Source organism: Podarcis cretensis (assembly GCF_951804945.1).
Source record: "Podarcis cretensis genome assembly, chromosome: 5".
NCBI lineage: Eukaryota > Metazoa > Chordata > Lepidosauria > Squamata > Lacertidae > Podarcis > Podarcis cretensis.
The window spans coordinates 27,061,285-27,087,224 of NC_137174.1; the positions used below are offsets into that span (position 1 = coordinate 27,061,285).

A 25,940-nucleotide genomic window follows, 5' to 3' on the forward strand; every position below is an offset into this window, starting at 1 on the left:
GATCTTGTTGGGGTTGTTGGGTGTATATGCTGCAGAAGCTCAGTTGAAGCAATTAAGCTTACCACAGAAAACAGCCATTTAGCGGAGTTGTCTGTACTAGGCCAACACCAACATACATATACACACTATTTGCAGATGTTACAATAGTCTTCTCTCTCTGATCCCAGAGAAGGCTCTTTGCTTCAAAGTCCTTGCTGTGTTAAAGGCCACAGCCAAGTCCTGATTTAAGTTCCAACTTCTTCCTCAGACAATCTCTTCACAAAATTCTTCACATGTATCCCTGTTCCGACAGAAAGTCTTACACAATTCACGATCCACACAGTATTCTGTAACCTGAGCCCTTTTATACACAAAGTTACTTTCCAAATCTGCCCAGATAAGAGTGTCACAAGATGCCTGCAAGTGCATTATGGGGGATGAGTTATCTCTGCTGACTCATGGAGAATTAACCCATTAGCTGCATTCCTTAACAGGCTCCTTCTCCATTCTTATGTTTTTCACCAATATAAGATCCACTGCTAAAAGCTATGCTGATAATGTACTCGAATTTCTGTATAAGTGTACATGTTAAACTGTAAAGGTCTCCAACTTTAATTTTGGCAACTTTAGAAAACGAACAAGCCACATTACCAGACTTCATTCTTGTTGCGGGGGGGAGTTGTTAAGGGTATGAAATGGGGAACCTCCTTGCAGAAGGAAGTGGGAGACAAATTGTTGCAGCCTACAGTTAAGCTAATTAAATGAATGCCTTGCAAATGCACTATAATGAAGGGGGGAAATCAAGTAAGATGATAGAAGTGTTATAATGCATTAGCATGAAAGGCATGCTAATTAAAAAGCCCTGGTGAGGCACAAAGAGCGGTGAATTTCCAAACTGGAAAGCTGTTTTGAATCTGCGCCAAGTTGCAAGAGCTTGACCCTACAACTTCCATTCTACGGAGAAAAGCAAATTGTGCAAAAGGAGAGGGAAGTAAAGTAAAGAAAATGCCATTTCTCTCTCTCACCTGGAGTACTGTGTCTAGTTCTGGGCACCACAGTTCAAGAAGGACACTGACAGACTGGAACGTGTCCAGAGGAGGGCAACCAAAATGGTCAAAGGTCTGGAAACGATGCCTTATGAGGAACGGCTAAGGGAGCTGGGCATGTTTAGCCTGGAGAAGAGGAGGTTAAGGGGTGATATGATAGCCATGTTCAAATATATAAAAGGATGTCACATAGAGGAGGGAGAAAGGTTGTTTTCTGCTGCTCCAGAGAAGCGGACACGGAGCAATGGTTCCAAGCTACAAGAAAGAAGATTCCACCTAAACATTAGGAAGAACTTCCTGACAGCAAGAGCTGTTCGACCGTGGAATTTGCTGCCAAGGAGTGTGGTGGAGTCTCCTTCTTTGGAGGTCTTGAAGCAGAGGCTTGACAACCATATGTCAGGAGTGCTCTGATGGTGTTTCCTGCTTGGCAGGGGGTTGGGCTCGATGGCCCTTGTGGTCTCTTCCAACTCTATGATTCTATGATTCTCTCTTTGACATCCGCCCAAGCCCTTCTGTTTTTGTAGCTGTGAACGCTCTGGCAGGGATTGGGAGAAGGGCAGGTAAAAGCTTGCTATCACTGAGTGGCAAAGGTCCTGGAGGCAGGAGAGCAGGCAAAGGGGACTAGGCAAGAAGGGGAAACAAGCAGTGGTGTACTTAGGTAATGTTGAGCTCTGCACTTAATGGTCTTTTGCGGCAGCAGGGAGGATCTCCTTAGAAGGAAATGTACTGTATATTTCTTCCCTCAATATGCAGGATAAGTCAGCCTAGCTGCATTTGGATGCCATCCTGCTCATTCTGCCACATGGACTCTCAGATTTCTGCCCCCAAGTCCTACCCTGACAGCACCACTGCAAATAAGAAGCAGGGCAGGGTCTATTATGCAGGGCAGAGCTTCAGCAGGTAGCAAAACTAATGGAAGCAGGATTGTTGGAAGGATCAAAGCACTGGGTGAAGTCCAAAGAGATGAGGTGACGAGAAGGCCAGAGGAAGGGATGTGAAGTTGGGAGAAAAATGAGACAGGAGAGTGGCTATGAACTTCAAAGCCAAGCTAAACTTTGGTCTCTTCATTGATTTTACACAACCAGCCAAATCTTTGGCTGCAGTCCAGTGTTGCTTTGGTGGATGCTGCTAGCAAGCAGGAAAGTGCCCTTCTAGAAAAGCAGGCACTGTGGCTACAGTCCTGTGCTCAGTTGGATGCCAGAAGTGTCTAGGGCACACAAGCTACATGTTCTTCCCTGGCACTTTTGAGGCAATGTATTTTCCCCCCTCCACTGCTATCTTCTAAGTTATGGAAGTTCTAGGATCAAAGCTCCAGACTGGAGTTTGCATTAAAACAATTTTCCAGTTTGAAAATGTGATGCCTTTCTGCCAAGGTGTTATTGTTTTTTAATGCATAGCTTTTATATTGACTCATTGTCAACACTTCCTTCATAATTTTGCTCCCCAGTTCATTTGAATGCTCATTGCAGGCAACTTCCAGATTCTGCAAAATGGTTGTTGATTATTGATATTTTTTTTTTAGAGGAGGAGATTTCCCCAAGAAAGGATAAACCCAGATTAAACTGAGGGAGGTGGGGGGGGGGGGTACTGGCAACAGTTTTGATGGATGATGTCATGTGGACACTGCAAAAACAAAACCCCACAACCCAAACTTATGTGCATGAAGATCGCTTGCCCACAATAAACACCCATATGGAAGCACCCTTAGTCCCAATGAACTCCTGATGCAATTATAAATGACTAGGTGCAGAACTAGCCATACACCACGTGCACAGATATTCAAGGCGGAATAAGCATATTCATTGGCAGGAAAGGGAGATCTGCACAAAGTTAAGAACTGGGTACCTAATTTTGGCAACCAATCCCAAAGTGAGCATTTCATGACAATATGTACATGGAAAGGAGAAGCGTGGGTGACTGTCACAAAGGAATTCCTGCACAATTCCTGATAGAACATTGTGTGGGCTGTTTCGATCATCCACAGACTAATTTAGAAAATTAAAAGGGTCATCTGGTGTGTGTATGTGGGGGGGGAGGGGATTTCAAAAGGTACTACAAAGGTACTACAAGAGTACCTCTACATTTTTTTAAAAAAAGAGCAAAGTTACACTAGAGTAGTGGGAGATAAATAATTTCACAGCATGGGTTGGAAAAGAATTCTGAAAACCTATTCAAATTCTGAAAACCTATGCAAAAGGATTGCCTCCCAAACCTTGAATATACTTAGGTTTGTTAAAGTCACCAGCCATGATAACGTTCAGAGTTTGTTGATGTATTTGAAATAATGTGTTAATTCTCTCAAACTGATATAGCTAATTGGCCATATTTTCCTCCCTCCAAATGAAAACCAAGCTGATAAAAAAACAGCCCAGACTAAGCAACTGGATTTGCCACAATCAACAGTGGTTCCTGCATTGCAGGGGATTGGACTAGTTGACCCCTGGGATCTCTACCAACTGTACGATCCTATGATCTGGGACTATCTCTAGCACAAGGATGCAGATGAAGTTCCTGGGAGCCAGCGATGCCCACATCCACTCTGGACAAACCCTCAGCAAAAACCTAAGCAGAATTCCAAACCAGCCATCACTATGAATGAATGAGAAGATGCTTGCATGCATGCTTTGATAGCAGTGGTTTCCCCAATGAGCATGAAATGCTACAATGGCTGTAGTTCTGCTTTCAGGAAGACAGAACAATTACCGTATTTTTTGCACCATAACACTCACTTTTTTCCTCCTAGAAAGTAAGGGGAAATGTCTGTGCGTGTTATGGAGGAAATGCCTACGGGTGGCATGCCTACAGATTTTCCTCCTCTAAAAACTATATGCATGTTATGGTCGGGTGCGTGTTATAGAGCGAAAAATACGGGTATTCCCAACCTCCCTCCAAATATGGCATTATTTCAGACCAAAGCCACAGCTTAAGCCCTAAAGTGCAAAATGAAAACAGAAATCAGAATGAAGCCAAAGGCTGCCATCCAGCAAGCACTTCTTGACACTGTAATGAGAAAGGAAATGGGTGCAGGTTTAAAATAGCAGAGTTGGGGAGCATCCCATCTCCCAGTAGTCCTAGCCAGCATGGCCAATATCCAGAGAGCTTAAGTCCAACAACATCTAGAGGACTACAAGTTTCCCAACACCTTATTTAGAGAGAGAAAACTGTGTTTATGGTGCGGCAAACAGTTTAAGTCCACTTAGACTCTACTTTCATTCCTAGGCTTCTTCATCATGAAATGACATGGATGAATATATCTATACTGGAGGAGGAAAACTGAATAACTCTCTTCCTAACTATGGGCATCATATCAGTGATGACCAAGATACAATGAACCACAACTACTTCCATACACTCAAGGGAAGGTGGGGCGCTTTTTTGAATAGCAGATCCTTCAACATGTCACAATGCAAACTATTTATGAAACTGAGAGTTATTTCCAAAGATCCTTTGGAGCTCAGCTGAGCAAGGGAAAAATGGGGGGGGGGCTCACTGGGCATGCCCAAGCCCATGGGCACATTTTAAGTAGCTCCTTGGATCCTAGTCAATATTTTCTTTTTTCAAATATATCATATCCATGAACCTCCACAAACTAACTCTTGATCAAAAGTCTCAGAGTCAAACTTGTCACGGAGCATCCTTGGGAAACGATATTGTTTTCATATTAAGTTGTACCTTTAAAAAATATGTTTTGAGCTATACTACAAATTGGCAACATTATGAACAGGTTAGTACCAAAATTTCTGAAACATTTCTCCAGATACGCTGAGGCTCGCACTCAGCTGAAAGACAAGCCATGGAAGTATTGCAGGTGAACATAAATCATGTTCTCCTTTCATTGTGGTCAGACAAGACACCTTGGCTCTCTCCAAGCCAAAAACTGCATCATCAGAAAATGTGCTGTGATGAGTTAACTAGAGCAATGTTTCTGACAATACAACCTCTCGGGTGACTTTATATTGCAAGAGCCAGAAAACAGTATTCGTTTTATAAGATATAGTCAGAAATACTACTTTATAAATCAGCTCTTCACTTTTTAGCCGCGGTTTAGAAGCACAGATCTTACTACTCTCAGACTACAAGGCTGCAAGACTTCCACTTAAGTCAGATTAAATTGTATTATTCCCTCATTTTGCATAGTTCATCATCATCATCATCATCACCATCATCCACGACCATCAGGGTCAAGTTCCCCAATCTGAGAAACCTGAAGGGCTGCTCCAAACACTATTTTAAATTGTCATGATGTTAGCTTCGCTGTTAAATGCTTATTATGTATCTGCTTCAGGTCAAGTTCACTTCTGAAGACTGTTCACTAGCTTTTGCCTTGGAAGTGAAATTAATATGAAACCTGGCATACATGAAACCATTCTAAAGTTACTTTTAAAGTTCTGGTGAAACCACTGAGATTTACATGAATCTTAATGCTAATTTTGGTTTCAGGGAAAACATTCTAACTACCGCTGAGAAGAGAAGTAAAGAAAAAGATGTTGTCAAATCGCTGGAGGAAAATACATTAACAGCGCATGCAAGACCAAATTCAGATAGTTGAACAGCCTATATGGATAAATTTAAATAGCTATCAAACACATAGGTTAATGCTGTCTCTAAGAAGAATAAAATAGTAAAAGTTCACACATAGTACATTAGGTGTGTGATGTTATTATAAAGAGGAAACATAGAATGTATAGATACTGGTGCCTATAATTACTTAGGGGTAGCAGTATTATAAAGCCAGAGTGTTTAATTAATATTTATGTACTGGATAAATACAGGAAACAAGTCAGTTTCTATAAAGCTTAAAAAACAAAACTTGGTTAAACTTTACTGAGCCATGTAGTCAGAAAAAGAGGAAAGTATCACAATTCACTTTGTATTTAACAGCAATGCTGGCCAAGTCCAATCCTTATGTTACACCTCTTAAACTGAAAATTATCTCTTTTGACCAAGGCCTAGTTCTGAGCTCTTCTCGCATAGCTTCCCCCACTCCTAGTTTCAAAATACTTTCTTAATAAGACTTCGCTTTGGACTTTTCTAACTTGTTTCTATAATAAATTACTGAAATTTGAAGCAAAATGCTGACACCTATCAGTGGGTTCCTGGCCAGTAAAACCTTGCAATCTGGGAAGGATCTGTAGAAAAATCAATGGCTAGCCATCTAGCAAAGCGCTTCTCATTTTTACCTCCCTTTCAGCAGAGAGAAACAGAGCTCATTACCAGGAGGGCATTGATAGGTGTCAACAACAAATTCAGACCCTCAGAAGAGGTCATGGGCTAAGTAAGGCCAAGACGGAAAACAGGCACTTACCATCTTCCTCAGAATATATATACTCCAGGTGTATCCACAATACCTGCATGTCAAGCTTTCCCTAGTGACTTATTGTTTTTATTCCATAACTGTGCATCAGCAATAAGAAAGCGATTAAGTGAAGTCAGGGGTGGCCAATGCCACATTCACTTACCTACAAAAGAAGGAGGGAGGGGGAAGAAAAAGGTTTGAGCTGGTTAATCACCACAGTTCACTAAGCTCTTTACGATCATGGCTAATTAGCTTTGACTCAAAGGAGGATTGCAAGGTTGCTGAGAAGGGAATAAATAACCTTGCTGTTTTTAATGGATCCAGACTAGCCTAACCCTAGGAAAACAAAATAAGGAAAGACACATTTATTGGAATATATATATATATATATATATATATATATATATATATGGTTCTGTTTATTGAACAGCAGATGTTACAATGAAACAGGTGGCGGAAATATAAACCTTTTTAAAGCCCTCGGGGTGTTTTCTCAGGAAGCTTATAATGATTGTCACTAGATCTGTTGCAGCCTTCTCTTCAGAGTCTAACATGGTGCAAGTAGATGCTGGGATTGTGCCAGCAATCTCCTAGGCAACTGCCTGCTCACAGGAAGCCACAAATAGCAGCAGTAAACCCCACCGCACACATTTCGGCTTTCTACTCGCTTCTTGCTCCCCACCCACCCAGTCCTGCCCCACCCACTGCTCTCGACTCGTGAAACAAGCACACATTCTGCCCCAATGGAATTTCTGGGAAAGGGGAATGAGATCCATTCCAGCCCCTTTCTCAGATCTAAGCATCAGCTCTAGCAGGATGGTGTGTAAATTAAAGAAGGAAAAAACAGTGGAAGGAAACCCGTTAAAATAAAAAAAAAAAACAGAGGGTGGGGAGTATTAGAGATTACTTCTGTGTCATGAAGCTATCACAACACTCTTCACACTGACTGAAATGCAAGGGGTCCGCATAACATCAGTTACAAAGAATGAAAATAAATTAGGAACTGGATCTTTCCCATTAAGCACTCAGCAAATAAATGGACAGCGAAATGGCAGTTTCTGTTTTGTCAATTATTACATTTTATTTTATATCTCAGTTCACTCAGTATATCTGTTTATAACCACACACACACACACACACACACACACACAGCCCAGCGGGAATAAACAGAAAAATCATACAATCTACTCCAGCTATTTTAAACAAATATACATTATTTAGCTAGATCCGAGAAGCAGTAACTGAGCTATTCACTGTACACATTACCACAAAAGTACTATTTTCATATCCCAGGCATTTCATGTTTTAAGCAAGGATGGAAATAGCATTTTAAAAGTGCAACTTGTATTGTACATCTATGAGATAAAGTGTGAAATACGTTGGTTTCCATTCTACTACACAGCTATTTTAAGTAAGTTATAATTAGCAACCTAAGAAAATATGGATTAAAGGGCTTATTTCTGAACAAACCATTTTATGCTTGGAACTTTCTGATGAACATGCTGAGGGAGGGCTGGAATCCAGCAACATAGATTTCTATAAACATCTAGGCATTTTATGGGCTGGGCCAAAATGCATATTTACCATATTTAATTACTTCAGTTAAAAGCTTGTTCAGCACTGATGGTCCAAAATATAGAAGGATGTTGAAAATAAGACTCTTATGATTAAAATACAAGACGGCTTGTTGTAGGGTGGAAACAAGGTTAGCTACTATGTTTTGAACACTAAATTAGTTAACAAAAAAGGGGTCCCATGATGATGTTAAAAAAACCCATCAGGAGTACAGTTAAATAATAATATTAATTACAGAGAGAACTACATAAATGCACACTGAGCTTGCATAAATGGCATATTGGATGATGGTGTATTTTTTTACTGAGGGATACCTATGTGCACTCAATGCACACAGTGAACATCCAATACAGTGGTACCTCAGGTTACAAACACCTCGGGTTACAAACACTTCGAGTTACAGACTCCGCTAACCCAGAAGTAGTACCTTGGGTTAAGAACTTTACCTCAGGATGAGAACAGAAATCACGTGCCAGTGGGAGTCCCCATTGGCTAAAGTGGTACCTCAGGTTAAGAACGGTTTCAGGTTAAGAACAGATCTCCGGAACGAATTAAGTTCGTAACCAGAGGTACCACTGTATATACAGGAAGTTTGGGGCACAAGAAAAATGTCTTAGCAATCACAGTCACATTTTCCCCATCCAAATCCAACCTCCACACCCCCACCTGCTATCTGCCCTGGTTGGAAAAACCACATGAATTACAATGGGGGGGGGGGTAGGGGGTTCAGCACAGAACAGCACAATGGGAAAAGGTTAACCCTCTCTCTGCAGCACCACAGCACCCTGACTTAGGGGAAAGCCCATATCTGAGAGGAGGTATGGCAGCCATCTTCAAATAACTAGAAGGCTGTCACAGGGAAGATGGAGCAAGCTGAACTAATGGATTCAAGTTACAAGAAAGGGGATTTCAACTAAACATCAGGAAGAACTTTCTGGCAACAAGAGCTGTTTGACAGTGGAATGGACTCACTTGGAAGGTGATGGACTCTCCTTCCTTGAAGGTTTGTAAGCAGTGGTTGTATGGCCATCTGTCATGGATGCTTTAGCTGAGATTCCTGCACTACAGGGGGTTGGACTAGATGACCCTCGGGGTCCCTTCCAACTGATTCTGTATCTCAGTGGCAGAGAACTACGTGCATGTAGGAGGCCCTTGGTTCAATTCCTGGCATCTCATTGCAAAGCTGGGAAGATCCTAGTCTGAAAACCTAGACTAACCAGTGATGCGACTTGGTGTAAGGCAACTTCCTAATCACAGATCCCCTACTGTCTGGTCTAGTTGCACCCACAGCCGTAAGAAATACTCCTGATTCCATATGGAGTCAACTGCAACCCATAATCATTTACAATACACCAAGAGCCCACAATTTTCTGTTTCTAATGCAATTTATATCACATTTTCAAACTCACACAAAATACAGTACAGTGGTACCTCGGTTTAAGAACAGTCCTGTTTACAAACGATTCGGTTTACGAACTCAGTTTATGAAGTAGTGTCCTGGTTTGCGAAATTTACCTCGGTCTAAGAACGGAATCCAAATGGTGCAAGGGCACCAGCGGTGGGAGGCCTCATTAGGGAAAGCGCGCCTCGGTTTAAGAACGGACTTCCGGGACGGATTAAGTTCGTAAACCAAGGTACTGCTGTATATGGATGCCATCTTAGGGCAGATATCAGTGCCCTGGACAGGCAAGCAGTAGTCTCAGCTGAAAGGCTGAGTTTACAGATATGCATTAAAATACTGATTACCTCCATTTGGCTGATGAAAACGAAAATATGTGAAGCAGCCAAGGAAGACAAAAGTGCACAACTACAGCTATCAGTGATGTCACACTGGAAAGTCTATATTGCTCAGCTCCTCTCAGCACCAATCATGTCACAGGGAGAAGGAAGCTGGAACCTCTCCTCTCAAAATGTGCTGACCAGCATCTGGGAATCCAGGAGTCAACAGGCTTGTTCATAGGTTACACCAAACACAGGTACAAGCTCTGTATACACATGTACAAGTGTTTGTGTGAAATTGTGTGCACTTATTTATTTGGACAGCTCAACTATTGTACATACATAGGTACACAGACCGTACACTCATTGAACATTACATGTGAACACCTTTATTCTTTTCTGCAGGAAAGAAAGAAAGGGGTATTGTGGTACTAATCCTGCTGGAGGTCCTGGGATGGCAAAGATGGCACTCTGGTTATCTATTAGAAACATACTGGGCTTCAGACCAGCCTTCCTCCTCTCTCCAAGCCCCCAAATGTACACTATGAGAAAAAGCTTTTCACAAACATTAATGAACTTCCACTTGTTCTACACAAATTCATCTTGTTCCATACTGTATTAAAGAGCTATAAACCACAGCAAACGAAACAAATCACTCACTGAATACCCAGAATTATTGAAGAAACAATGAGACAGTGGTTCCAATAATGGTTAGTTAGGACCACAGACATTTTAAATAACCCATATATGCTCCTATGGGCAGCAAATCTATATAGCAGCACCCATCCCATCAAAAATAATTGTCTCTTTTACTGGTATCACAGGAGCTGTTGTCAGTGAGCGTGTTGAGATTTGATCCAATGGACGTACAAGATACAGCTTTGGGCAATGCAGTGTCTAACCCAAAGTCATACTTGTTGCAATTGAGTTGGAAGAAGGTCAAAGGGCTGTGCACTCTTCCCTCACCTCTCCACTGCTTTCCTCATAGTATAGAGAGGCGAATGGATGAACAGAAGCAATCTACATTCAATTAAAACTTGTAAATTCTCTCCCACTGAAATCAATGGGAATTAAGAAATTTCAGCTGGATCATTCATGACCAAACTGTATTAGTGGCAAACCAGATGATGAAGTGGGAAACAGGCAAATCATCACAAGCATTACTGAAGAGATCAAAAGTGAAATCATTCCCATTAGAATATACAAGGTGAAATATTAGCAAACAACAACCACAACCAATGTACAGTGGTACCTCTAGATACGAACAGGATCCATTCCGAAGCCCCGTTTGCATCTAGAGGTAAACGTATCTATGGACGGCACGTCTGTGCACACGTGTGTCGCTTTTCGCCGCTTCTGCGCATGCGCGTGATGTCATTTTTAGCGTCTGTGCATGCGCAAGCGGCGAAACCTGGAAGTAATGCGCTCCATTACTTCCAGGTTGCTGCGCAGCGAAACTCAAATGCGCTCAACTCAAAGTGTATTTAACCCGAGGTATGACTGTATAGGGAATCCATTTATTTAAAAACTGTCTCAGTCTGTCCAGTTATATAAACCAAGAGCATGCCTCATGAACAAACACATGTACTTCATGCAATGCAGCTGCTTTTGCCTCGATGATGATCCGGAAAGAAGAGTACAGTCAACATGTACAGAGTCTGCATCCAATACTACAGCCTATCCCAATATGCTGCTATCCAGATGTTTCAGAGTAAAACTCCCATCAGCACCAGCTATCATGTTCCATGCTGCCTTGGGGCTGGTCTTTAATAAGTATTGATCATCTGGTGTCATTATGATAGCAGGTGATTTACAGGGCAGTGGTCTGAACCACCTGTCAAAGTTGGCTCTGGTGGGGGGGGGCAGACCCAGTTCCCCATCCCAGTATAGAATATGAAACTTCCTCATATAAAATGGAAATTATTATTGTAACCCTGGTCCTGAGGAAGTAAGATACAGCTATACCCAACATAACATGAGGAAAAGAATGGCTCCACTCCCAGCACTGCACTATTAAACAATATGCCCCCATCAAACGATGGTTCCCATGGGTAGTAGCTTGCCTTGGATAATGTGAAGCTATACTCTTTTTCTCCTGTGCAACCTGCTTAGGTTTCAAGCCTCAAACCATTTATTTCTGGGTTATTATTCTCACATAATTCATCTGGAGCTCACTACAACTACTTCAAAGTAGTTGTTCAAGGAGCACAGTCATAGCTGGAATCCAAAATCGCTGTCTTACCCTTAGGCTGAAATGCTGCAGGGAGGAAATCAGAATGCAGGCTGAACCAATTACAAAATGTTAGGGCATATCCCTCCTTCATGGGCACAGCAGTTCTATGTCTCTCTTTAGGCAGACAGAATTGCACACCTATCAAAACCACTTAGAGTACAATATTTGCAAAATGTTTAGCCATCTGAACCACCCAAAGTATTTCCTTGAAAAGCAAATTATTACTCTAAAGTACAATGGCCAGCACCTCTTCAGATTTTGGTTTGTATCTTGTTTTTGGGCTAGAAACCAGAAGATCAGACTGTTCTCCTGCCCCCTCCCCATAATTCTTTTCAACTGCACACCTTAGTTGAAGAGACAGGTTTTGCAGTGGGCTCCTCCAATCCTTGGGCCTACCCAGACCCTCTGGGCTCCTCACCCTTAGTACCATAACATTTTGTAGTCAGTCTCCTACTGCGACAAAGTGGTGGAGCCTCTGTTCCCACTAGGTCTTCAAAGTCCAAGGATGGTAGAGCCACATTCTCTGCCTAGAGAGGCACTGGCTCCACAGGCTCATTTCTGGGGTTGGCCCTGCATGGCCTTCCCCTCCTGGTTTGGAGTCCTCAGCCTCATCAACTGAAGAAGAGGACCTCCACCTCTGGCGTGTATAATGCATTTGCAGTTCTGCAATGACCTAAATGCATCCCGTAAACCAGGGATGGGGAAACTGCAGCAATCCAGATGTTGTTAAGTCTCCTTCTCCCATCAGCCCAGTCAGCATGGCCAATGGTCAAGGCTTATGACCGTGGTAGTCCATCATCATCATCTCGTTCCCTGTCCTAGATAAAAACCATATAGAATCTAAATACCATACCCACAAGATGAACAGAGTGATAATAGTGTTAGAAACTGAGATATGAAAGCTAGGAGCTAAATGGCACCTTAAACCTAGGTTATGGGCACAACAACAGAATATCTAGGTGCACCTTTTTTAATAACAAGAATACAAAGCTGAAAATGAATGAACTGCAGGTAAAATCTTATATTCATTTTTCACATAGCCTAGTCCTCATCTGAAGACTGAAAAAAACAAAGCCATGCTTCCCTTGCCTGCCCCCTAATATTCTTATGAGGGTCTCTTCTCCAGTCTTCAAAGAGTGGCTGGAAGTGGGGAGGCAGAAAAAGGTCCTCCTTTCCTTCCACTCTGCAGTTTTAATCTGAAATCTTAGGTGCAGTACTGTGCCCAGAGCTCAGAAACGGCTCATGCTAATTAAATTCCTCATCGCAAAACGTGCCTAGAACAATGGGAGTTTCGAATGCTGAGTGATAAATACCAACAACTATTTATTACATGGTAACTTACTATGATGTGCATGTGACCACTTCATAAACTGGTCAGCTGAATTGCCTTGCCAAGAGGTGGGGGAAGTCTTAGCACTCCCATGACTTCCTGGGTTTTCCCTAAGGTGCAGAAGTCTAGCAAGGTTATCCTTGCTTCTTGGCAAGACAATACATATGACCTGCTTGCCAAGTGGTTACATGTACACTGTAATAATTTCCCACTTGCAGCTGCTTGCCTTGCATTCCCTTTATAAATAGCACACATCCCTCCTTCATCTGTTAAATTTAAGCAGAGCAGTTTGGTCTGCATAGGGAAGACAAAGGCTTTTTGTACATGTGTGGTGTGGTTTTTTTTCTTCTGAAAATGAGACACTGAGAACTTTTCTTCTTCCTCCTAAAGGAAAACAAAACATAAATGTCACTTTATTATCATATGTTTTCAGTTATCAACATATTAGACACCACAGCTAGAATTAAGAGTTCTTCAACATTTTATGTACTGCAATTCCCCCGGGGCTGAAATTAGTACCAACCACAGTCTCAACTGAGTGTTTCAAAGTGCAGTTCTGGACACTTTGGGGGAAAGCTCTGGATCTATTTTCAGGCACATCAGCAGCACTCTTGTTGAAAACCATGTCTCCTGTTTCACAGCTGGTGACAGTGCTGATAACTTCCCTTCATCTGCAGGAGGAGCTGCTGGCAAGCCAAGAGCCTTTCTCCTATTCTGCCAATAAGCTGGAAAAAGAGATGATGGAAGAAGGTAAGCCCGGGTTTCAAGTCCCTGCAGGCTGCAAGGATCCAAGTAATGTTAACCTACTCTGAACCCCCACCCCCACCCCACCCCCTGGAATGAAGACAATTTTACTGCCAGCTTCAACTGGAAGAAATCTGTCTCCAAGCCATTCATTATCCGATCTGCACAGAAAGTGTTTGAAACTAAAATCAAAGGACGCTTAAGTACAGTACTGAGTCCCTGTCACCAGTTGTGCCCAGATCCCACCTCCTACTTCTCTATCCCCTCTAGCGTGCAGGTATTGTCATGGAAGGCTTAAAGGACATATGAGTCAGAAATAAGGATGAGAACTCTTAATACATCTCCCCGATAAGACCAGAACAGCAACAGAAAAATCCTGTTTCCTCCCAGATCCAGCTAAGTCCAGTGACACCTAGTGTCTAAACTACACAATGAACATTTTTCACACAGATGTGTTCTCCAGAATGCAACACCAGACCCCAGATGGAGGAATGAGCGTCCCAAATGCTGCAACAGGCTTCGGCTGAGTGCCCAATCCCTACTGCCTTTCCTCCTGGCCATTTGCCCCTTTCATGGCACTTGCAGCTTTATAGGTAGGGATAGGAACTGCATTAGGACATCAGAACCCAAGGACCAGCAGTCCTGCATCACTTCATCTCTAGCCTTGTTTACTTCTAGCAGGATTAGTAATTCTGCAATGCCAGACATGGCCTGATTCCTGACAACAGTAATTCATTTAAATGAAATACACCCCCCATGTCTACTTCAAAGGGAATGGGGAGGCTAGTTCTGTATGCAGCGTGAAAAGGACCTCCAGGGTTATTTGAGGCTGTTCTCGCTGATAGTTGTCACATATTTCAAACGGCTTATGAGAATGAAGTCATAGAACAGCTGTACTCCACTTGGACGGGAACAACCAAACTGAAATATCTGAAACAGCTGTATTAAAGCATCTCCATTCAGACTTGCTCTGTGTCACGTCCAGAAAGGCTGCAGATGAAACATGCATTTCATCCCATACTCTGCCTTTGGTGAATCCACGAATACTTATTCATACACAGCAAGACAGGAAATGCGACTTCAACCCAAAGGCCTCACTTATGACATTTCCCCCTCCAAAAAGGAAGGCAGATCACTCATAAGCCATGGAAGCCAAGTTTAAAGCTTAAAAAAAGCTAAAAACAGAGCCTGACTTCTTCCCTAATGACTAGTTCAGTACAACAAAAACAACAATTTAGACTAGGAAAGCCCTTTTTAGAGAGAAAAATCTGTTCCTTTTTTCTGGAGCCATGCCACCAAGATAATTGGAAAGTTGTTGTGTGCTGTGCTAAACAGAAAAGGAAGCATGGTTTTCCTTATCTACCAGAGAAGCTAAAAAAGGAACATATTAAATAGAAAGGAAGAAATTTAAGGAAACAACACTGGACATTTCAGTTATGCAACGGCTATGCTGGGCATGCACTAAATGCTATGTTTATAGGAAGGCATAAGGTAGTACAATGCAATCCTAGTTTGTTTGAAAAAAGATTCAAAGGTGCACATCATTAAAGCTCACTGGACGGCCTTGGGTCATTCACCATCTTTCAACCTAAGCTCTTCCACAAGCCTGTTGTGAGAGCAAAATGGAGACTTTATGTGCTGCTTTAGCTCCGTTTAGAGAATACAATGGTTTCTAAGAAAGAAAAAGAAAGAAAGAAAGAAAGGAGTCCAGAGCAACTAGTTCATCACATTCAAAGAGCAAATGACAGTATACACTGGGAGTTACCCAAGGCTTAAAAAAAAAACAGCACACCAGTCAGGATGGTAGCCACATTCTTCACTGTCCAAAAAGGAAACAAGAATACTGGAGCCAAAGGATGTGCCAAACTAAATCCAAACTAGCAACAACCATGATAGTCAAGACACCTGGTGACTAACCATTCTATTAATTATCCCTGCACAGCTCTCCAAGCACCACTTTTGGTTTAAAATAAACAATTATTTCAATACCACTAATAACTTGACATTGACTGAATAGTCACATCTCCAAATCACAACACTTTCTGAATGACTCAGGCAGAATGGGCAACGATGTGATTACTGACATCAATGTCAGTTCAGCTAACTCTGGAACAGTCTGATTAAATGAGTTCCCAGATGCCGTTTCCACACCTACTGGTTGTTGCTTCACGGGAACAGGAAGAAGTTGCTGATTCCAGTTAAAAACTCTCTGCTTGTAATCTTGACAGAAAATAATCTGAATGTTTTAATCCTTCTTTATATGGTGTCAGGGAACAGCCATGTCTTTTCGCCATCAAGTTTCCAAAACCTAGCCTCACTGTCTCTAGATGTTGTGTTCCTTGCCTCCTGTGGGAATGCTCATAATCCCTTCTAGCTATTTACCACCTGAAGAAGCTTTGTAAATTAAGGCCACTTTGAAGGAAGCATGCTGTCTAAGGCTGGGGTAGGTCTTTTTGACTGGTATTTGGCTGTACCTTGTAGCTGCTATTAAGGTCATCCTTCCTCAATATTTCCATTGCAGCTTGCATCTTTCTGTCCTCATTTGAGAACAAGTATCAATATGCTAAAAGTATAATGTGTCCTTTGGCTATTACTCTATCACAGGCATAAGCAAACTCAGCCCTCCAGATGTTTTGGGACTACAACTCCCAACATCCCTAGCTAACAGACCAGTGGTCAGGGATGATGGGAATTGTTGTGTCAAAACATCTGGAGGGCCGAGTTTGCCTATGCCTGCTCTAACAAGTTCAGTAATTTGTCCACATTCAGAAAAGTAAACATTAAGAATTATTAAGCCTATCTAACCATAATATATACTGCAAGACCGCTTCAAGTTTCACATCCTTTTGGGCCACTAGTCAAACCTAATGAAGCTTCTTGTCAGACTCTGGGCAAACAGTGGAAGTTTGCACTGCACATAAGCTCTGACATCCATCTTCAGACAGTAGATGTCTAACTGCATTGCCCAATGAAGTAATAGCAGATTACCTCACCATCCATACATTCAGCTGCTTGATTGAGTTTCATTATTCTTATCAATTGCAAGGTCAATCTGTATTTATTGCATAGCATTAGTCATCACACTAGGAAAGCAAGGCAGATAGTACAACAAATGTGATGAGAATGAAACAAAATTAAGCAAGGCTAAATTAAGCATAAATCCATAAAAACCAATGTAATTAAAACTTGGTAGCAGGAAATTCCATGACTGGAGAGGTATTCACTTATCACATTCACAATGAATTCAAACTGGCTTTGCATGATTTCTGGTTTGCCAAGTGCCTAATGCTACCTGTTGCCTCCTGGACTATGGAGAACAACCTTCTTTATTCAGGTTGAGATTGTTTACATAGACTTATAGGGTTGAGGAAGGGACCACGGGCATCATCTAGTCCAACCCCTGCAATGCAGGAATCATTTTGCCCAATGTGGGGGTCGAACCCACAACCCTGAGATTAAGAGTCTCATGTTCTAGCAACCGAGCTAAAAGAATAACATTCTCTATAGGTCTTGAAACTAATCACTGTCCCACAAGTTGTTGGGGTTTATATTGTATTTGCAAATCATGCAGTTTTAAGGGCAGGGGATAGAATCTTCCCTGCTGTGGTCACTTATTGTATCATCTGTGGATGTCATGTAACAGCCAACGGCCCTGATTGTGAACATTTCAGAGATCTTTTAATAAAACAAACATCTCTAATATTGTGGATCTATTAATATATGTGGAGAAATCCCTGTATCCTTTTTTGTGTGGTTTTGGAATTTTTTTAATAACCTGCCTGGTGTTTCCTGGTCTTCGCTTTGTGCTGCTTTTGCAATAAGAAGAGAAGTGAATTCACCTACTTCTTCCCCCCCAAAATGGCTGCTTCAGTTGCTTGAGCGTTACACGTAGAGGCTCTCTTTTCCAAGTTACTCTCATGCTGCCTCTGCTCCTTAATCTCAGTATTGATCAATTCAGACTGACTTCCCATTCTATGTCCTTGCGAAGCGTACTCCATCAGCTGTTCTCTCTTTTTCTTTTGCCTATAAATGCAAACACCTCACATGCTCTCTGTGTCCCTCTTGTTAAAAAGACACAGCATGTGCAGCCAGATTGCACGGGGCCTCTTACAGATGATTCAGCGATTCATCCAGCCTTCTAAACTCTTTGATAGAAGCAGGCCTTTTCAGAAAGCACATCACATTCTGGAATGAAGTGTGGATGGAATAAATTCATAGCAACCCTTGAAGCCCTCTTCAGCAAAAGGTATATTATATTTAGACACATCACTTGCTTCCTTCATCCAGAAAGGGGTGGTGGCATTAGCAAAACAAGCAAATCTCTTTTTCCGTTCAGGCTATGCTGTGGGATTCTAGTTTAGGAAAGAGTGCTTTTTAGCTTGTTCTTTCAAAGATCTTTGAGCTAACACCATGCTGTGCATGTCTTATAGAATTACTGTCACAACATACTTAGTCTTCATTGTCTTAAAGAGGAACAGTAATCGTAGTGCGAAAGCAAACTCCCAGATCAGTCCAAACTGCAACCTTTATTTATGGAATTAGTGACTAAACAATACTATCTCCATAATAATAGCATAATTTCTCTACCTTGTGGAGTTGCTAAAATTTTATCTGTGCTGTGCAACAAACATAGGAGCTAAATTAGGCTTATAAATACAGTAGCAGCAAACTGATGGTCACTCATTTAGCTAGGGCTGCCATACATCCAAGTTCTCACAGACATTACTGGGACTTCAAAGGCAGAATTGACGTCCAGGGGTAATTTCTGAAAAGCAGAGGTTTGTCCTGGATCCTAGGCAAGTAAATCGAACAATCATGGGTGTCCCGGATAGCTTCATAGCAAAGGGTTTGAACTCAAGTCTTGCCCAACTTGCCTAACTACTACTGATTGCAGTCTAGTCCCCCACTTCCAAATCCAATCCCTTCCTCTTTCCTTGCTTCGCCCAGATGACATACTACACTTTGCAGAAATGAGACAGTAACAAATGTTCATACTGTGTTGTATATTTCAGACCCATCAGTTTAGCTCAATTAAACAGGTCTTGTTAAAACAGTTGTAATGTTTCTTATACCATTACTGTACCATTCCAGCTAACTTCTGTTAAGCTGGCATTTAGAACTGGAAAATAATCATTGCCATATTTATTGTACTAAGCTAAATTATTTTTAAAAAAATTACAGTAGACATAGAAAATGTAATCAAGTATGGGCACTTATTAAGCGGTAATGCAAACGATTAAGTGAGCATTTACTGCTAAGTTCACATCAGTCACGTTTTACTTGATGGCTATTCAAATGGTCTGGGTACAGTGTCTTCCCGCTTCAGAGTCTCCTTTGAATAATAATTCCAAAATGACACTGTGATTCAATTTATATGAAGGATGGAGGGAATTAGGTCAGCAAGTGAGAGCAGAGGATAACAGACAGTGGGGTGGTGGGATAGGACCCAAGAAGAAATCCCTCATGGGGAGTTACATAAGAAGCCTTAAGTGGCTGCTAAACTTTTAGTCAATCCACAAAGAATCTGGAAAACAAGTTGGCTGTTTTAAATGAGATTTACAGCTTAAACCTAAGATAAGCTTACTAGCAATGAAGTACAGGTAACTTGATAAGAGGTGGAAAGAGGAAAGGATTCCCAGAAAAAATGACTTTGGCAATCCCACCCGCCACTAAACTTAATCTGTTGCAGTGGCATGCGGTCAGTGGAATAGGGGGACTAGACTAGTCCCCTATGCTCCCTGACGTGACCTCGGTTGCACCACTTCCAGATGGAACTCTGACTCCTCCCTCCCTCCACCTGCCTGCTTCTTCCTCCTCCATCCCCCTCGGACCTCACCTGCCTGGATCCTGAGCCTATCTCTTTCACCTGCTCACATTCCACACCCCTCCTGGCCAGGCTGCGCTCCTTGGCCGCCGGCAGCCTTCTTCAGGAAGCTTAGCCCTTTCCCACGAGAGGGTTGAGTGCATTTGCTTGAGCATTTCTCAGATGCATTGGACTAGGAGGGGTGGCCAACTCCCAAGAGACTGCGATCTACTCACAGAGTTAAAAAGTGGCAGTGATCTACCCCCTTTTTGGGGGTTCGGGTCAAAGTTGTTGAGTTTTTTCAGGGAGGTGGTAAAATGTTGAGCCTTTTTTAGGGGAGCCACAGTTGTTCAGCTTCTTTGGGGGGAACCAATGATCTACCAGAGATCTACTGCAGACATCCAGTGATCTACTGGTAGATCACAATCTACCTGTTGGGCATGCCTGGTAGGTCCTTGCTAGAAACAGGGTGTGGGGCAAGGCAGAGCCCTTCTGTTTCAGCATAAAGAGATCTAGCTCTGAAGAGGACTGTATATTATACAGAATTTGACAAACCCGCCTTTTGTTTCTAAGCCCCCAAATTAGAAAGAGGATAAGTTCCAGTTTCCCTGAAATGATTTATGACTCACGGGGGGGGGGGAGCAGTGGGTTGGTGGCACAGCCTTGCGAGCTCAGCGGTCCTTCCCTCCTTAGAGAATGTGTCTGATATGCACAGTGTATATAAGGCTATTAATGGTGGAAAGGTTCCTTTTATAGATATAAACTTATATACATATGAAATATTTATTGCAAACCAGTTCTTTGTAAATGTTATATCTTATCGTTTTTAAGAATATTTAAGAATATTCATCCTGAAACACCAACAGATTCAGGAGGGAAATCTTTGTTTAAATATTTCATGATGCCCTACTGTGAGCTGAAGTTAAAGCTGGAGCTATTAGCAGGAACATGCTCTGCAGTCACTAAGACCTAATTTTAAAAAATTAATCATATAAATTGCCCTTCTCTCCCCATGATCTAACTTTGGATTTTATTTAAATTTCTGTAGTTAATATTTTCTGCATCAGAAAACAACTGAATGCCACCTGCTACTGAATACAGATCTTAAAAGAACTACAAAATTCATTTTCAGTAACCGCAGGCATGATTTTGCATGTTTTAAAACAAAATAAAACTTGGTGTGCTTGTAACTGAAATCATCCAACTTTGCCTCTTCTTAGAGCAATCTGATATATGCCTGTAAATACTCATGGAAAGTTTATTGCTTCCTCTGCCAAATACATTTCCTGTCACTTATTCAGAACAAGGAAGTGCTAGAGCAAGTGTTTATCCAAAACCCCAAATAAACTATCATCTAATCATCAACGTGATAGATATATCAGTTTGCTAATATTGGTACCAATCCTTAAGATTCAAATTACTAAAACTGGATCATTTGAAAGCACAAATTGTCTTAAGTATGCCACCTAATTAGTGTAGAGGTGCTATTAAAACGAATGTACCCATTTTGGGAAGAGAGCCCAGAAGTTTACTAAAGATTTTAGAAGTTAGTGGAACTACCAAGTCATATTTTTTTCATTTAATAAACTGACAGCACTGCCGTTTAAACAAAAGGTTGACTCAGGAAAATAAGCCTTCAGGAACAGAAGGGAGGCGAGAAGCAATAGCTTTTGAAGAGAAAGAAACCAAGGAAAGAAGGAAATATTGGAATTAAATTGATACGGTAGTGGGATCAGGGAAGGGAGAGAAACAGCTGATGAGTTCATCAGACAATACGTGCCTTTCTCCAAAGCTGGAAGACTATTAAGTGTAAATATCAAGTACTTGGCAAATAATGAGAGCAGATACATGTAACCACTTTAATGAGCTTGATGAGCAATCAGATGTTTCAAGTTCCCTAAAATTTAACAGCAAATGTCACTTAAGGTTGCACGAACAGGAGCATAATTTGCAAGATTCAGGAAACAGCCACAGCGCTTCACTTAAGAGCAGTGTCTCAGCTGAAATGCTGAGGCCAGGCTGGATAGCTGCATTCTGATCAGAGTTGGTTCACACACATGCATCTCACACAATGCTTGCATGATGAGCCATCACAAGCACACCACCAGGCAAAAATGTATCTATCAGCTCCAACACATTATTTAACAGCCAGGTCATGTGTTCATCTGCCACTCATCAATGGTACAGCAACTGAATTGATTACTTTGTACTTGATCATTGGAAACTGAATATACTGACTACTACACAAACTGGTGGCAGCTCTTGCAAGGTCTTCTTACCCAAACCTACTACCTTGGATCGTTTTAGCTGGAAATGCCAAATACTGAACCTTACGATCTTCTACCGATGAAGGATTGTGCTACCACTGTGTCTATTGGGATAGACTGGCCATAATGATGCACACTCTGGCAGCCTCCCATCTCAACTACTGTAATTGTGCTCAAGGGCTACACTTGAAGATGGTCCAGAAAGTGCAGCTAGTGCAAAACGCAGCCTACCAGGGCCAAGCTGTCCATGAGGCAAGCTGAGGCAACCGTCTCAAGCGATGGAACTCCAATAAACAGTGCACCCACCTGCACACTACCTGCCCCATCACCGGGGGAGCAGAAGTGGCAGCTACGATCTTGCAAGAAATCTTGCTGAAATCTTGCAATATATCAGGGGACAACCTGGTAGATGATGCCTTACTGGAGCATTCTATTTCATGTTCTCAGGTGTCGTTCATCATTCTATGAAATTATTGAGGCTAGATATAATAATGACCAAGCATGTGCACAGGGTTAATTTGCTTTGTTCAAATCATCACCAAACAAACAATTAGAAAGTATATCTGAAATTGAAACAAGAACAAAAACCTAGCCAGGTGGCGATACATATCTAACAGAGTCCAGCAGCAACTGGCAAATTTATCGCCTGTTGTATATGTTCTCAACACGGCCCACCTGACTTTACTATTTAATTCCTCCCTAGCTAGATAACTTGTCACCTGCATACCTGCCTAGCCAGCAGCATAGCATGGTTTGCCAGCACCTGGGGCTGCGTGAAGGGATGTGTGGGTGGGAGGAAAATAGACGGAGTGCACATGTGCATTCAACTGCCTAATTGTGTTCACATCACCCAGGAGATCGCAATCACAGAGATAAGAAAATAAGTTGTTCCATTGCCTGGAGAGGTCACTTCCTGGTTCCCATGGAGAAGCCGTTTTCAACGGAGCCCAGCGATGGAAGCACACAGCTGTATTAAGGCAGCACTGGGTGTTGAAATTTTTTATCCCCTAACAATTTTGCACCCAGGGCAACTGATTCTGCAGACACCCCCCTCCACGTTACACCACTGTGCCTAGCAACCTTAGCATCTTCCATCCCCTCACTCATGTAGTCCTATTCTTTGAACTTCGTATCACCCACAAACATGCATAAAATGTAAGTGGGGAAAGCCACCAGATAAATACAATTTGGCATGCTACCCTGTACTATGTACAAACTCAGCCACAGGAACACACAGTGCAACTATAAGAACTGCATCTTTCTAATGGATACAGGAAGGGGATGATGCAATGTACAAACATTTGCTCAACTGGAAAACAACAAAGAGAACTTAAGCTTACAAGCCATTTGTAATGAGCTGCCAATATGTGTTAAAGTTAAGGATGACTCTAGTTCTTCTTCCATGAATAATGCATTTCTGTGTCTCTAACGATGAGTTTGTCAGGTCAGTTATACTTTTGGTTTGAAAATAAGATAAAGGACTAATGAAAGTATAAAGAGTCAGCCTTGCAGCAACTTTTTCATCACATCTAGACTTCACATAGGTGAAACGTCCAAAATGCACAATCAGCTCCCATCAGCCCCAGCCAGCATGGCCAAAGTTCAGAAATGATGCTGAGTTGGGACCTCTTGAGGGCTACAAGCTTCCCATCCCTGATCTATATGAAGTCACAGGGAGGAATCATCCATAGCTTTGGTGCTGGGTTACAACAGTATGCAGAAGGTACACAGCCCTACACATTTAAAACAAAACACACACACACACAACTAAGCAGCTATCTTGATTCTGCATCTGTGTTCAACATCAAATGGCCAAGGGACAATAAATTGAAACTGAATCCAAACAGGATGGAGATGATGGATGTGATGGTGGTAAGAATGGCCATGAGCTTGAGTGGAAGAGGAAGAGCCTGCCTCTGACAGATGGGGTTTTCGTGGTCCCATCTGATCAGCCAGAGGATCTAGGAGCACCCCTGAGCCTAGAACTGCTCTCTGAGAAATGGGTTGTATTGTAAAATAATGTGTTTAGTACTTTACACACACACCCGTGACCCATTTTTGTTGTAACAAGAAAAGAAAGGAGAGGAAAGGAGAAGAAAGAAACAGGTTGAAGAAGCTGCTATGAATGTTTTCTTTCATCTACAGCTAGTGGAGGCTCCCACACATATACATTTCACTCTTCCTAAAGCAGCACAAAATTCAGGGATTGGGGAATCCCTTTCAGCAGAGTCGTCTCCTTCTTAAGAAGAGAGCACTGGAAACCAGTGTTGCTTGCAATGTCCATTTATTCACAAATATACGAGGTGAGCAGAGAGAAGCACCCAGTCACCCAGAGAGGCGCTGCTAGTTTGTAAAACAGAATTGGTTCTTTAAAACAACAGCATGAACATGCAGCCCCCGGGGCTGGTTCCTGCCAGTCAGCTGCAAGATTCAGAGTTCATCCTCTTTCAGTGGTTGCATTTTAAATGCCAAACTGTTTCTTTCAGCCCCAACTGAAGAACTTTGGTAGAAACTTGCCAAAGGCCACTAATCAACTGCTGTCAAGCAGGAAACGAGTCTAAAGAGCATGCTTGCAAATAAAAACATTTTTCCCCCCTGAATAAGTGTATCTGTAAAAACAGCAGAACTTCATATTTCCCATATGTAATTAAGCATTCTCCTTACTTACTGATGCTTCTCATTTGCCTCTCAGCAACAGCCTTAAAAATTGATCTGTGAGGTGCAACCTATTGACACCAAAGCTATTTAAATACTTTGTTGTAGTTTCCACAAGAAGAGGATTTGAAGTGTGGGGTAGCAAACTGGTAACTTTCACCTTTCCAAGTGTCATCATCCCACCCCACCCCCCACAGAAGACAAATGAAGCTGAGAGCACCGTGAGGCACTTTACCTGGGGACAATCAGATAGGAAGCAGCACTGGGAATCCTAGGAAGAAGGACTTAAATGAGGACTGGAGGCATAGCCATTTCCAGTCAGGAATGCTCAAGGAGTCCCCAATGTGGTATTAGATGCCAGTTACTTCCACACCAGAAACAACAGGCTGGTGAAAGCTGGGAGGATATTGCTGCAGAGAGCAATGAAGTCAGCAAAGGATGACATTCTATGGCTGCCCTGCAGAACATGTGACCTCCTAAGCTGAATGCAACGAGGCAGTATTACTGCCTGACAGCTACTGGACAACCCACCTGCTTATGTGGTCATAGACAAGCAGGAAGATTAGTGAGCTTCCCTTGGCTTGCTTGACCACCAGTTAGGCCTGCTCTAAGGATTCAGCAACAGGTACAACCTAAGAAATTGGTAGGTTTCTCCAAACACTGTTGAACAGGAGTGAAAGGTGAGGCTCATAAGTCAGGGGCAGAGCACGCACAAGGTGCCCAGCATTTCCAGTTTAAAAAGGATATTGGGAAAGATGCTAGCCTGATACCTTTAAGAAGTGCTGCCATTGGAAGGAGACAACATTGGGCTAAACTGACCAATTCTCTATAAGATAATGTGACCAGGAAGAGCTGGAGAAGTAAAGGAACTGTCCTGGTGATTCACACGCAGCCTCCAAATTTAAGGTAAAATAGGCCTGCACACTGTGGCTTAAAATTGCTTAAAATGTCCAAATTTTGGCATCCCTGAGAAACACAGAACGATCTGAGGCAGTCCTCTTCAGGCCCACAAACCCCGGCAGAGAACACCAGATACCTCATGACCAGGAAACCAAAAGAAGCCTGCCCAAGACATTTTACTGTTCAGCCCATTATTTCTTCCAGTCTAATTGCTTATTCAAACAAGTATTGAAGGCTTGTGCACAGTGAATAGACACAATCTCCATTTTAATTGGGTTAAAAGCAGCTGAAGTAATGCAGAAACAATTAAGGTGATAAAGCCAGAACTTTGTCTTCCAAATTAAAACTGCTTCAGCTCTGGCTGGGAAAAAGAAAGTGAAATTGAATTGATAT

The 25,940-nt window shown here is 42.1% G+C and overlaps 1 protein-coding gene across 4 annotated transcripts in view; it reads right to left on the reverse strand.

The window, feature by feature from the left end:
• The window catches only part of ANK3 (ankyrin 3), a 388,986-nt gene that overhangs the window by 278,653 nt on the left and 84,393 nt on the right, over positions 1–25,940 (reverse strand). The window lies entirely within an intron of this gene.